The 15,903-nt window shown below is 39.8% G+C and overlaps 1 protein-coding gene across 7 annotated transcripts in view; it reads right to left on the bottom strand.

The window, feature by feature from the left end:
• Window positions 1–15,903, bottom strand: part of RYR2 (ryanodine receptor 2) — a 424,514-nt gene that overhangs the window by 270,320 nt on the left and 138,291 nt on the right. The window lies entirely within an intron of this gene.

The following is a 15,903-nucleotide window of genomic DNA, read 5'->3' on the forward strand; positions in this document are numbered from 1 at the left end:
TTAGTTTCCATTTATTATAATAGTTTTATTCAAAGTAAATTTTCTCGCTTTTTTCATATCCATTTCAATTAAAATGCAGTTTTATATTTTCAATATTGTTCAGTGCTGCTAGCACACAAAGGTTAGAAAACACCATCTGAACTCTCAACTAATTAGCATGAAACACGTATAAGCATTTGTTAATTTGAGAATTCCTACTCCTCTCCTGAGATTTGGACTGTATTTAGATTTATAACAGAAATTCTGTGATTTGCCTCTTCTTTTTTTTAATAATCTTTACTGCGACTTTTGTTATCAACCCCAGCCACAGAAATCCCTCCTAAAAACACTTAGTGTTCTAAAACAGGTGCAATGTAGGAAAAGATAACAATAAGATGTTGCTAAGTTAGAAAATCAAGCAATGATTTATTTCTAACTGCAAAAATACAACTACAATGTCTTTAAAAAAAAAAGGAGTAAGTAATACCTAAGTTTGATTCATGTTTTTCATTTATTATCTTGCTTCTGATACATCTTTTGTTTTGTTAAAATTATATGTGCACTGAGAACATAGCATTACAAGCAATTTGTGTGACAATGCTAGAAAGAGCTGAATTGATTCACACTTTATTGTCCTGCTTTGAGCTCTCACTGTCCCAAAACATAAGTGAATAGGGCTGCCACAATTGATGTCAGAAACTCAAAGCTCGACATACATTATCAGTTGTACAATCAAGTGCCTTATAATCACTGAACTGTCCATTTATTTTATTCTCATGGACACCAATTAGCTTCAAGAATCAAGTGCAGTACTTGCCAAGTATTTATAAATGTACAAACTAAATCGGCATTGGTATACTCATCTTTAAATAGCAACAGGCTTTGGCATATGTCCAAGGCACCTTTATTCAGTAGTCTCTCAGAACAACCACCTGAACATGTACACTTGTCAAACCCTACAACTTGACACCTACATGATGGTCATACGGGAGAGACTACGAATGCATCCAAAGAGATAGAATTATAGAATCACCTAGGTTGGAAAAGACCTTTGAGACCACTGAGTCCAACCATCAACATAACACTGTCAAAACCACAACTAAACCATGTCCATCAGCACCACATCTACACATCTTTTAAATAACTCCAGGGATGGCAACTCAACCACTTCCCTGGGCAGCCTGTTCCAATGCTTGACAACCCTTTCTGTGAAGAAGTTTTCCCTAATATCCAACCCAAACCGCCCCTTACACAACTTGAGGCCCTTTCCTCTCATCTTATCACTTGTTACTTGGGAGAAGAGACACACCTCCACCTCGCTACAACCTTCTTTCAGGTAGTTATAGAGAGTGATAAGGCCTCCTTTTCTCCAGGCAAACAACCCCAGCTCCCTCAGCTGCTACTCATCAGACTTGTGCTCTAAACCCCTCACCAGCTTCGTTGCCCTTCTCTGGACTCACTCCAGCACCTCAATGCCTTTCTTGTAGCGAGAGGCCTAAAACTCAACACAGTACTCAAGGTGAGGCCTCACCAGTGCCAAGTACAGGGGGATGATCACTTCCCTAGTCCTGCTGGCCACACTGTTCCTGATACAGGCCAGGATGCTGTTGGCCTTCTTGGCCTCCCAGGCACAGTGCTTGCTCACATTCAGCCGACTGTCGACCAACACCCCCAGGTCCTTTTCCGCCAGGCAGCTCTCCAGCCACTCCTCCCCAAGCCTGTAGCACTGCATGGGGTTGTTGGGACCCAAGTGCAGGACCTGGCACTTGGCTTTGTTGAGCCTCAAACCATTGCCCTCTGCCCATCGATCCAGCCTGTCCAGATCCCTCTGTAGAGCCATCCTACCCTCAAGCACATCAACACTCCCACACAACTTGATGTCATCTGCAAACTTACTGAGGATGCACTCGATTCCCTTGTCGGGGTCATTTATAAGGATATTAAAATAGAACTGGCAGCAATACTGAGCCCTGGGGAACACCACTTGTCACCGTTAAACTGGATTTAACTCCATACACCACAACTCTTTGGGCCCACCCACCCAGAGAGTTTCAATCATACATTATGTTAACCATGGTCTGAAAGAACAGTACAATCATTTGTCTTATAAAGCACAGTAAATTTTGCCTTGTCACAATGAATCCAAATCCATGGAATTCAGTAACTATTCCTCTTCTGGCCCATCTTCTCTCCTGGTCACTAAAGTCATATTGTTTGGAAAAAGAAAACTGTTAGTTAGGTATTTACTAATTTTTCTCACTTTCTTTATCTAAAGACTACCTACCTTCACAATATTTCCTCCAGTAGAAGAAGCAGAATCCGTCTTAAAACATATATCCCTCAAATGCAGTATGCTACTTAGAAATATTCCTTCCACATGTATCTGGGTACTCAGAAGACTTTCCCAGAAAAAAAGAACATGACACTGGCTAGCACTAGATATCAAAATTTAGTGGGTTCATTGCCACCTGACAGTTCTGAATATGGAAAATTACTACCTTGCCATCACCAGAGTTACCAAAAGGGTGAAGGATACAATGTCTCTAAAATTTACTTGGTGATTGTGGGCTATTTATACTACAATAATTAATCATTTTACAGAAAGCTACTAACTTCAACTTAAAAAAAAAAATATTTCACTGGCCACTGTTAGCAAGTAGCCATCAACATAACTAATTTAAGGAGTAGAAAATATGACACTTCAAAGTAGAGCATAGTGCTTTATAGATACTGAAAAGGCATGGCGCACATACATCCGTATGTTTAAGGAATACAGGTAGTGCTATAAGGAGAAAAAACAAGGATGCAAAATTACATTCTAAGAATCAAGCAAAAGATCAAAGACAGCATTTAGAATTACAAAATAATTTCTCATCTTGAACTAGGTAAGAACACTATACTACAGAGCCTTAATACCTCCCTTAGAATTTCACATAACTGCAGGAAGAAGTCTTGTAAGAAGAACATACAGCCATGATTTAATCGTTTACTGCAATGCTAATCCAGAAACTTCAGAGAATGATCTGCATTTTCTGACTTCTCTTCAGAAGCACATAAGAGCTCTAATATTTTCAGCCAAGCTTTCATTTTAAACGCATTTAATCCAAACTGAAGGGCTGGATTTCCATCAGATAATCCAGCACTACATTAACCATAAAAGCTAGTCAAAACAGCAGGAATGCAGTTCTGTTACCTCTCTTTTCTCTTGTCATAAGGAGTCACGACCTAGATCAGGAGAACTAAAGAGGGACCTTTTCAGCATTATGAGGAATCATTCACAAACTCACTTCTTAAATCTTGACATAAAGCAAGCTCACAAAACATGTGCTGAACGTCCACTGACACAGCAACATTAACTACCAGTGCACACAACAGTGAAGAAAACTACTTCAAGCTGTGCAACAGCCTACAATTCCATACTCTGGCTTCTGTACTCTGTTTTCTTTCATCTGCTTGAGCAACATAGAAAAAGACTAAGGAATTTTATTCCACACAGTATAGGAGAATCTTAGCTGACCGTGGCTAATTAAATTATCTACAACTATTTATGAAAACTGCAACAGATATACCACTGTGATCCACAGGTGGGACTGGGACCTGAAATCTCATTGAAACAATGCATTCCAGCTAGTGGATGTTACATCTTCCTCTACGCTTATACTCATTTTTCCGAACTGAAGCAAGAAAATCTTATTAGAAAAATAAGATCTTGTTTTTCTATTTCTCAGATGAGGAAATTGAGAACGTATGTCAGTTTTTACTGACCATCATCTTGAAAAGAAAACTCTTTAGAAAGAAAACACGTTAGAGATCCAATGGTTGTGGTAAGGCTGGGAAAAGGCCTGCCATCTACCTCCAAAATAGGAAACTTGTCTGAGATGATAAAAATGTTTGCTTTTATGCCATACATCCTCACATATCCTCATTCCAAATATGGCACACTCAAAAGAAGAGCCCCTGCGCCAGGCTAGAAATATTTGCTTGTCACGATTCTGTGATTTGAAATAGATAATGACTTTATTCCTATCCTTGCCTCTCCCTGATGATAAGCAGAATGTAAAAATACTGCGCCTGCACGTCTTGATTTTTTCCAGTACTTATATTTGATCAAAGTGCGGTTGATCAAAGCCAAGTTTTTGTGCCTTACTTGAAATGGCCTGCTAACAATCACTTCTGATGCTAAATAAGGTGCACTGAGGAGAAACTGACAGCATTTGTTTTATCTGCAAAAGTTTTGCACACACACACGCACTCCCGTTGTAATTCCTGTTCTCCCCTTAGCAGTGTGGCACCTCCAAAAATAGCTGAGAATAGTCAGGATTTTAAGTAGAATAAGCCTCTAAACTGGTAGTCAACAAGGCCATCTGCATGATATAAAGGGTCACACTGCATGAAATGCTTTAAGCTCTACTTCTTTCTCTCCTTTCTCTCTCTTTCTTTGCAGTAAGCAGCATTTACATCATGCAAATTCAAAGTTTGGAAGGGCAGCCCTTGTAATAAGTACAAGCTACCATTGCTGGACATAACAGCTCTGTCTCTCTTCCTGGCGCACCACTATCTGATGAAGACTTAGCCAAAGAATCTCCAAATAAAATTACTGCTGCAATATTTTGGTACTTCAGTGAGTTACGCCTGGCACCTGTAGACAAACCTTAGACTAATGAAAACACTCAAATAAACTACAGAAATAAGAAGCTATAGTTTGGACTGTTTGCTCAAAAGTTTGCTTGAAAAAAAATAATTCTTGCCTTACTGCTTGTCAAAAGAGAAAACTTTCCGGCCAGCGCTAGGAAATTGAAAGAGCTCTGGTTTGTTTCTGACTCTTCCTACATGTGGGGATTCCGTTAGCAAACCTGAAAACATTTTCAGCCTGTCATAGTCACAGCAACTGCTGTTAGCTTTCAGATACATTATTAACTAGGCTACTGTAGTGTAAATCAGAGAGTTAAAACTGTCGAGAGTGCATTTAACTGCCAGTCATCTTATTTTTTTTTTAAGGAAGTACCTTGAGAAGTTGGTTTATTCATTAATATACAGAACACTTACAAAAAGAAATAGGGAGTGTTAACTTTTTCCATTTGCATGAGGGATGAAATTACTTTCCCCCTCCCCCCATGCTGAGAAAATGATAAAGCTGCCAGCTCTCCATGTTATCTTGCTGCTTACTAATACAAAGTAATTAATGAATTCAGACTTCCACAGTTGGAGAGAGATGATTTGAATATCCAAAAATCCACCAGCTACAGTTGCATTCCCATCCCAAAATGCCTCCATTCCTTCCCCACAGCACGGGAAACCTTTTTAGTTCTGTGAGGAAACACATGTTTTTACCATCCCTTAAACGCAAAAGGAGAACTATACATGCAAGACAGTTGCAAGTAATGATTCCTACACACAAGGCCCTTCGGATCAGTGGAGAAGGGCTGTATTTTGCTCCCTTCAGCAAAGACTAGCCCACACACAAAATTAGACAGCAGTTTGCTGGTCAGTGGAACAGAAAACAGATTTTATTAAAACAAGGCACCAGGAGAAGAGATTAATCAGCCATGACTGGATGATTAGACGAGAGTTAATAAGCTCATGATGCAAGTTAGCTGGAACTCTGCCTAACTGATGGGTATCTGCAGGCAGCATTTTCCTGAATAATGAAGTTGTCAAATATTGGAGTAGAGGTTGTGAAATTAAAATTCTTCATATTACAGAAACTGTTTAGCTTAGAATGAACACATGATGTGTGCAATCAAATGCTTTCATTCTCTTAATAAAGTCTGACATGGATTTATGAGTGTACAAATCTGAAAAACTCCTAGCATTAATTAAAGTGCTTTACCATAATATAACTGAGACTTTTAAATAAAAGTTAATGGAGATACTTGTTTCATGGCTATTTTCTCACGTTGTCCACGAATTATTTCTGTCTGTATTTCAGTGCTTTTCTTATGTAATTCGATCGGGGAGAGAAGAGACTGGGACATCTAGAGGAAAACAAGGACATTCTGGAACTAATGTTACTGAAGGAGGAAAGAAAAGTCAGATATCTGTGTCAATAACCAGGCTGTATACTGATCAATCAATTGTGCTCCAAAGTTGATCTTCTGTTGGTAACATGAATGATGCAACAATCTATAAAAACTATCAAACACAGATGTGGAAAAATATGTATCAGATCAAAAATAACAGCATAAATGAAGGAAATAAAGGCCATCAAAAGAGATTTTTAAAAAAAAAAATAGGAAAAAAGCTATTCCAATGCAGAAGAAACAGATACCTATCTTTTCTTGCTGATATATACAGAATCACAGAATCTTCAGAATTGGAAGGGACATCTAGAGATCATCTAGTCCAACTCCCCTGCTAAAGCAGGATTGCCTAGAGCACATTACTCAGGACTGCATCCAGGCGAGTCTTGAAAATCTCCAGAGAAGGGGACTCCACAACCTCCCTGGGCAGCCTGTTCCAGTGCTCTGTCACCCTCACCATAAAGAAGTTTTTCCGTGTATTTGAACAGAACTTCCTATGTTCCAACTTGTGTCCATTGCCCCTCGCCCTGTCACTGGGAACCACTGAAAAGAGTCTGGCACCATCCTCCTTCAACCCACCCTTTAGATACTTGTATGCCATAATAAGGTCTCCCCTCAACCTTCTCTTCTCCGGGCTAAAGAGTCTCAGCTCTCTCAGCCTTTCCTCATAAGGGAAATGCCCCAATCCCTCAGTCATCTTTGTTGCCCTTTGCTGGACTCACTCCAGCAGTTCCCTGTCTCTCTTGAACTGGGGAGCACAAAACTGGACGCAGTATTCCTATATATATATATGTATACCTATATTTATTATATTTATTACTGACTCTGAAATCAGTTTAAAAATCAGTGTCAGGTTTATATTAGAAAGATAATTAATTCACTGCATATCACTCTATTTATTAAAAACTCACTGAACTATGCATTGCGGCAAAAGAAGTTGATTACACCAAGCTGAAAAACAAATGAAACTTTTAGCTAAGCATTTCCTTACAGACTGAAGTCTTCGCTTAGACACAAGTGAATGTTACGCGTTTGTATCACTCCCTTTAATCATCATCTTCCTGATCTCATTTTCATGAAGCTCTTTCCAAATCCCAACTACAGTAGGGTTCCTTCATACTTGGGCTCTCTGAATCTGACTTCTTGGTTAGTCTAATCTTGCCTGCAGTCTGAACTGATCCAATATGCCAAAAGAAAAACAGGAGACTGATGGAAATGAAAAGTCTGCCCAGAATTAAGAAGCAAGAGTGCTGAAAGTTCCCTTCATGAAATGCAGATAGAATATAAAAAGGAGATGGCCATGAACCAAAAATTGCTAACTGTTTTAAATACATGCAGAATAAGCATGAGATAAAGAATTTAGAAAGTGCTTCCTACTGTATTGTACTCAAACCACCAGCTATATTTTTAGCCTCCAAATCCTCAGGAGATTTGCATTTCAAATTACAAGAAAAGCCCCTAAACACTGTCCTATCCACAAAAGGTTTCAAAGAGTGGCCTGTGGTAAAAGACATTCTAAGACAATAGATGCTGGGGGGGTGTCCAGCAGGAAGAAAGAAGGAGGAGGACAAGAAGGACCAAAAAAAAGAAAAAAAAAAAAAAAAGGTCAGAAATGCTTTCCTAAATGTTTTCACCTGTAACAAGAGAAGTTTTGTACTTCGCTGAAACTGTATCAACCATAAATGATCAAATTTTACTGTGAAGATAAACAAATCAGCTTATCCTATTAATCCCTTGCTTGAGCTTTTAAATGTCCTGAAGAGGTCTCTGTGTTAAGGTATTATTTTCTCTGCTGTTTTACATCAAGCCAGAAAAATCCTGAAATCATCTATGAAAGTGATTTGTATTTCGCTGGAAAAAGTAGGAAAAGGATTTCAGAAGAAATCTCAGCAGAAAGTCTATTGCATGTGCTCTTTCTTGTCTCAACCCATGCCACTCTATTAATGAGTTAAGAATGGACTAGGCAAGCTGGGCAGGTGCAGACATCTGAGCTACAAAAAGGCTAAACAGTGTGCAGCACTGAACTGGAGCAAGTCTTTCTTTTAACTGTCATTTCCACACAAAGGTCTCAGTTCCCTAATAAAGTTTTATTTTCTACTTTGCAGCTTCTTGCAATACTCAGAGTCACAAGAAGCACTGGAGTCTCGTACTTCCTGCAGTAATAGCATATAAGGATGTTTCCTATATGTTATTTTCCTCAGTGGAGAAACACTATAAAAAGGCTGAGCAATGTCAAGTCTGGGTATAGGGAACGTAGGGCTACAACATCAAGTCAAAATGAGTGGGCTAGTTGTAGCATTCACTGTCTGAAATATGTACCAAAAGATTCAAAGAAATGTGTTAGCACCTTCCAGTATGCAGTCTTCAGCCTGCAGAAGAGAAGGCTCCAGGCAGACCTTATAGCAGCTTGCCAGTACCTAAAAGGGGCCTACAGGAGAGATGGGGAGGGACTCTTCATCAGGGAGTGTAGGGATGGGATGAGGGGTAGTGGTTTTAGACTGAAAGATGGTAGATTTAGATTAGCTATTAGGAAGAAATTCTTGACTGTGAGGGTGGTGAGACACTGGAACGGGTTCCCCAGAGAAGTTGTGATTTCCCCTTCCATGGAAATGTTCAAGGCCAGGCTGGATGGGGCTTTGAGCAGCCTGGTCCAGTGGGAGGCATCCCTTCCCATGCCAGGGAGGTTGGAACTAGATGATCTTTAAAGTCCCTTCCAACCCAAACCATTCTGTGATTCTACGAATTATGATACAATCAATTTACAGGTCTTACACACTTAGCTGTGAAACAACAGGACTGTTTTTCCTATCCGAACCTAAGCGCAAATAAAGAGAGTTCACACTCTTTACGTTTGGTCATGGCATATTCCTCCCAAATTAACAGGAACATTGAGAACTTCTGCCTTGACCTTACGAAATTTGAATGGAACTACAGGATGTTCATCACTCCCCAACAATAGAATAACTTCCTTGAAGAGAAAAAAAAAAAAAAATCGGCAACATAATTATTTCACAAAATTTAGTGAACTACCAAAGTAATCAAGAGACAAGAATACTTCTCATCTGAAATGAATTATTCTCAATATCAAAATACTGAGATTATTGTGTTTAAATCCTTGATTTCTGCATAAAAATCTCCAAAAATATTTTAGCACTTATTAAGCTACCCAATACACTGCATTTACAAGTATAGGAGAGGAAAAGGGATGGAAAAAAAAAAAAAATCACTGTGCATGAAGCATTTAAATATGAAGTCAATTTCCCTCATATTTTCACTGGGAAATTTAAATGGTAGAATTTCAAAAACCTACTAAACACCATTCATTAAAAAATAGCAAACAGTAAAGTCTCTCACCTATATACTCTAGATAGTTCCAGGACTTTGGAAAAATGATCTGCTAAATATTCAGTTCAAGTGTTGTTGACTCCAGTTTCAAACCAAACTGGGAAAGGACTCAGCATTTGCACCCTGAGGGATCATTAGAGAAAGAGAAGGTCTTCCTTCTAGGCAGAGGCAAATGCTGGCTACCTAATATGCTCCTCTGAAGATCTCCAAACCCACCAATAAGTTCTTTATTTAAAAGTAGTGACGCATAGCTGAGGAGAGAGAAAAAGAAACCTCACCTGAAATTCCCTGGAACAGCCAAAGGATTTATCAGTTACTATATTATTACAATTTGGACAAATGCACAAGTTCTTTTGAAGAAGCGGAGCTATACACAGTAAACAGCTTATAAGCTAACAAACACACACCACCTGGAAATAGAATTTCACAAAGAGAAAAAATGCACAAATACCCAGTTAACTAGTCTGCTGCTAAATGACCTACATATATGCTACGTTATGTGAATTTACCACATTAAATAATCACCATTAAAAAAAACTGTGAAAAAACAGGATTTCCAAATTTGTCCCTTTCCTTCTGCTCTGTATGTACCGTTATCTTCTGTGACTCATCCCAAGACTTTTTAAATAGAAACTCCTTTCAAGAAAAGTAAGTGTTCTGCATATTTATCAACAGACTGTTGGCTACCAAAGGCTGCTTCAGGAGTGGAAGCTGCATGTACTGCCATAATTACAAGCACAGTCCACACCATCAGCAGTATCTGCACCAATAAGCATTAACTACAAAAATCATATACAATACAAGACTTCATAAACCAAATGAATTAGGTCTAGAGCAGATGACAACACCCAGTCTAATAGAAGTCATATTTACTTGTAGCAGCCTGAGTGTCTCCTGTTCAAGTTTCTCTGCTTTGCTCTGCCTATTTTGAAGTACACTGTTTCCATAAAGAAAAGTAAGGAGTGAGCTTTTACTACCATCACATGAAAAAGGAAAACAAAGTCTTATCTATTTATGCAAAGCAAGAATGACAATTATTTGGAGGACTAAAGGGAAAATAACTGTCTAAACAGCAAACATTGGAAAAGGCTGCAGCCTAGGCAGAAAGAGGAGACTGCTAGGGAAAGGGAAGACAATCTTCAGAGCTCAGCAACTATCACATGTTCATCAAAAAGTCATTTATGGATCAAGATCAAAGGCGTTACAAAAGCAATGCATAAGGGGATAAAACTTCCAATCTAAACCTCCCTTGGTGCAACTTGAGGCCATTTCCTCTTGTCCTATCACTTGTTACTCGGAAGAAGAGACCAACCCCCACCTCGCTACAACCTCCTTTCAGGTAGTTGTAGAGAGCGATAAGGTCTCCCCTCAGTCTCCTTTTCTCCAGGCTAAATAACCCCAGCTCCCTGAGCAGCTCCTCATGCTCTAGACTCCTCACCAGCTTCGTTACCCTTCTCTGGGCTCACTCCAGCACCTCAATGTTTTTCTTGTAGTGAGAAGCCCAGAACTAGACACAGTATTCGAAGTGGGGCCTCACCAGTGCCGAGTACAGGGGGACGATCACTTCCCAAGTCCTGATGTCCACGCTATTTCTGATGTGGACCAGGATGCTGTTGGCTTTCTTGGCCACCTGGACACACTGCTGGCTCATATTCAGCCAGCTGTCTACCAATTTTCCACCATATAAATATGTATATTTAACAAGTATGCTTTTGAAGGGGAAGGACTCATTCCAAGGCTGCCTGCAGGAACTCAGCAGGACCGTTTACTGCAGCTGAGATCCTGCAGACACTCCAAAATTGAGCCTGCTGCTGCGGGACCCGCTACCCCTCCCAGAGACACACTGTGGCTCAGCAGGCTGGCAGCACGGGCTGCTGCGGTCGGCAGCTCCCTTCCCAGCCGGGGCTGCCCAGCAGCCTGCTGTCCTGACCCTCACTAGGACGAGGCCCTGCCTGCGGAGTGGCAGCTCAAATGCTCAAAATGAAAAATCCCAGTTTAGGAGAGGTGAGTGATCCCGATGCACTCTGAGGCAAGATCTTGGTTTATAGCTCCCATTGAGTTTTGAGCTCAGCCCAAGCCCTGCAACCCTGCTGCTCTGAGGTGAGTTCAGCGGAGGTAGATGATCCTGCCATTCAAAAAGGCGGGACAGTGCCCCTGTGAAGAGCAAGCATTCATTGCCTCTTCTGCGCCCAGGTCCCAGCCTAGGCTATAAATCAGGCACCGGGAGCCCAGAAGCAGAATCTCACCTTTGCAAACACAGCTGCTTCCTGTTCTCCGCCTTTGCTCACTTACATCCTTGGTCCTATACCCCTTCATTTCTTTCACTTTCCTTCCCCCCATCCCCAACTCAAGAGTTGTTGCCATCCTCATAAGTGAATTAAAAAAAGGTAATTCTCTATGATAAGAGAGAAACAAAAAACAAATCTGCCCATTAGCATTAGACCTGGAGTAGTGTAACTCTCACACTACAGTAGTACTTAAACAAGACCAATACACTCACCTGCTTGGAAGGCTTTGTTTTACTATTGTTACTGAAACAAAACTTTTGATGGCTCTCCAGCAAGACCTTCCAAAACCAGAAACCGTACCTTCTCAGTGAATCAACACTACCACGGTCGCTAAGGAATGGCTGGGCATCAAAAGAAAGAATTTTTCCACAGACAAATAGCTGTTGGCTGTGAAATAACACCCGTTCCCACCAGAACAGTAATTTTTGCTAAGATATTGTAGATGACTGTGATGTAGCTACCATGGATTCAAATTTCTAATTGCCATGTGGAGATGCCATTACATACATGCAGATGCATCCTCACGCTTATAATACCTATCCTGACTTATTCGGCAGCAATGTTCAGTGACAACCATCAGGAAACCATGCATGTTTGTCATCAACTCTGACACACCACACAAGCAACACAGAGATGAACCCTGCTCCTCGCCAAACTCAACTTCTTCCCTTTTCCTGTTCAGGACAGGAATCCAGTCTGTTCAGTCCTACTCAGTCTCACAATCGTAGCTCTACCTCTTCTTTTCTTTCAAACGCTACCCGTGTTGCTGCCACTCAAACCTTACCCCTTTGGGGTGGACTATTCACATCCAAACTTGAAGAACACAGAAGTCAAGGATGCATATACAGCATCATTAGCATCAAAAGCACACCAAGGTGTTGAACCCTACAAGACAAGGAGAGTTAGAAACAAAACTACATTAAGAAAACCTTGACTGAATTTGAAGATTAGGCATTTTGGTTTTTTTTAAATCACCACAGAAGGTATCGGTACAGTACCTCCTGGAGCATCAGCACACTGAACACATTTCAAGAGGAAGGATCCCCTGTGTAATCTTCCAGCTGCAGCTGCTTTGAGGTCCTGTGGAGCTGCCTGATAGCAGCACTGCAGACATCATTAACATCTGCCATACTCCCAGCCTGTAGAGCACTGCTGTGCATTTCCTACACTGAGAGCATCTAAATATTCTTTAAACTTGCTATTATAAGCCACTAAGATGAGACAAAGGATCCCTCTATTTTTGAAATTTTGGATCCACCAAGCAGAAAGCTATCCCTACAAAAAGCCACTATAGCACAAATATAAATTTGGATAATTGTCATATATATTATGAGACATTTGCATAGCATTATTAAAAATCTGTTTAAAAATATTGCATAATTATTATTTCCATTGTCAATTATATACCTTAGCAAAAATTAAAGTTATCGTTTATTTAATGTAAGGTCTTGGGCTTCACAATGTCTGAGTATCATACTATTCAGGCCTTGCCTCAACTGTGACATTAATGTAAAGCTGCGCTTTGTACTGCCAGTACTACGAGAGCTGCAACAGACAAGAACTACATATAATCATGAACAATTTATATTTCAAAACACTTTTTACTAAGCTAAAGTATGAAGTTTTCGCATTTTCAGAAGAATTATGCTAATTTTTACCAGAAAAAAAAAACTAACAAAATTAAGGCAAGCAGTAAAAAGAGAAAAAGTCACAAGTCACCTTGCAACCTAAATCTCAGTGCTTTCCTGTAACTGCCTTAGAACATAGCCTTCCACATGTCCATTACCTTTTCAATATCAACTCTGCCTCATTCAATATGTAGAAGAGAGGGTGGTCACTTACTATATTATTTCATCGCAGCTCTGTACGCAACCATTGTCCTGAATATTGATTAAAAAAAACAACCACTCTTCTAAAGACATAATGATTAAATGCCATTAATTTTATGATGTTCACTACTGCAATGCTAATATCGCAAATATTAATTCAATTTTCACAATACCTCAGATGACATATCAATACATTTAAAGAATCTAAAGCACAGATCCATTAAAATCAAAGTATACACAAACCAAGGAGTTCAGTTTAAGATGCCTAGCACCCAATTTCTAACATTATTTTACATTTTATGTGTAGCTTCCATCAGCTACAATCCTCAACACCTGCACAAATCAGTCCTGAGGTATGAAGACATACAAACCCAGAAAAAATACAACTAGCAATCACAGCTTAGCTTACAGATTTTAACTGCTTAGCTAGACTGACCTGGTTTAGAAACTTGCTGTGTTAATAGCTTCGGAGAACCATGTAGCAGCATTCAGAAAATGAGTAGTTTAAGAGACTATCTCAGCTTCACACAGGATTCTGTAGCAAAAGTGACACTCTTCAGCATTCTGTAAAAGCATTTGAATGTGACGATTTGGGGGGTTTAAAACTATTTATCTTTTATTTTGCCTAAACAGCATTTAGTACACCATTTCCAAGCACTGCAACAAATGAGTTGTGTGGTTCTAAAGAAAAATTTAACTGTACCATTTCCAATTTCTCTGTGCTTAAATTACATTAAAAAAAAGGCGGGGGCAGGGGGAACTAAAAAAACCAACCCAACTCTTCCAGGACTTAAACAGGAATCTTTGCTGAATGGCGCCAGTATGTTGACAATCCTTTATGTTAACTAACTGTAGGTTATAGATGGCATGGGCATAATACCTCTGGAATTGACTAATGAAAAGCATAGAAACAGACAATACCCTTATTTTCTCGTCAAGATAAAAGCCCAACAGCACACCTTGAGTTCCCCATCCTAATCTCTCTGCCAATATTTCTCAGCTGTCCTCATGGCAGCTCATTACACCAAAGTGCCAGTTTCAGTGACTTCCACACAGGTCATTTTCATTCAGTAGCTTTTTGTCCAGCTATTCTCCATTTCTTTCCTAGGACCACATGGAATCTGAAACAATTCTTGTTTTAATCCTCATGTCTAGTCCACTTTGGAGCTGTGCAAAACTGCAATCTCAGGGAAGGGTTAGGTCATCTTCACCATCTGTGCCTCAAACGCATAGCTTTTCCATTCCACTTCAGTAGCAGAATTGAATTGGCTCTGGTTCTCCCTGCATTCAAACCCACAGCAGCAGTGCCTGAGTGTTCCAAAACCATCATCTTGCACATCAGTTTTCTGCTTTCAGGACCAGTCCCCAGCTTCAGATGGGTTTGCAGAAGACCCAAAAGTATCAGACAGAAGTCTACTTCCAGCTCTGAACCTCGATGTCCGTGAGAATGCCACAAGTGCAATCAGTTAAAGAGCAGATCTGAGAAACTCCGGCACATTCATTTAGCATGAAGTCTTCATGCTGCATTTCTTGTTAAGTGCTTAAATGTCTTTACTGAGAGAGAAAATGTGAAATAAGATCCTTTGTCTTTTTTTTCTTCCACCCCTCACCCCATGTAAGACCATTCCTCAGGAACTCATAGCGTTTCACCTGTTCAGTACCAACCAGGAGGACAGGACAGAGCTTCCAAGCACAGGAAATCTCCATAGCATACAGTGGTAGAAAAGCACATCTGCATTGCAAATACTGGGGAAAAAAAAGCAGAAAACTGCACGCAGAAATGTTCAGTAGACAATATGGCAAGTAAGATCAATTTTCAAGAAACTAACAAAGGAGTTAACCCTACATTTGAATTTGCATAAAAGTAAACAAATCTCAAGCATATTTAGGGAAATGGGAGCCAATTTTTTTCCTATGTAATGAAGTCTAGGAAGACAAATAGTAAAAAAGACTTCAAGTTTACTCAAAGTTTTTCATTCAGAAGTAAAGAACAAATACAGTGTGATTTCCTGAATCAGCACTTTAAATCAGATCAATAGAAATGCTAGAGCCCTACATTATCCTGATGTATTCTAGTACTTAGTATATGGTGTCATTCAAAATACAGAAATTGTCAGTACATATACATCCACATTCTTGCTACAGATGACACACAAATAAATCCTTACTTATTTCAGTAGCATATTTTTTGTATTAAGCAATCAAAAAACTGACACTCGATATGAAAGGCCACAGAAGCAACTGAGAGAAATCCATGTGGTTCCATACAGGATAAGAGTGTTTGGTGCATCTGTCCTGCAAGAGTCATTAAACCAAAATTCCAATAGAAGCACGTTGCACTCAACGTGCAGCTGATTCTACTAGCAAGGAATTCACGTAGCATGAAGCCCAGGCCCTAAGCAGAGGAACTGAACTTTCTACCCACTTTGCTGATAAAATCAG

The sequence above is a fragment of the Chroicocephalus ridibundus genome, chromosome 3 (genome assembly GCF_963924245.1).
Source record: "Chroicocephalus ridibundus chromosome 3, bChrRid1.1, whole genome shotgun sequence".
Classification (NCBI taxonomy): domain Eukaryota; kingdom Metazoa; phylum Chordata; class Aves; order Charadriiformes; family Laridae; genus Chroicocephalus; species Chroicocephalus ridibundus.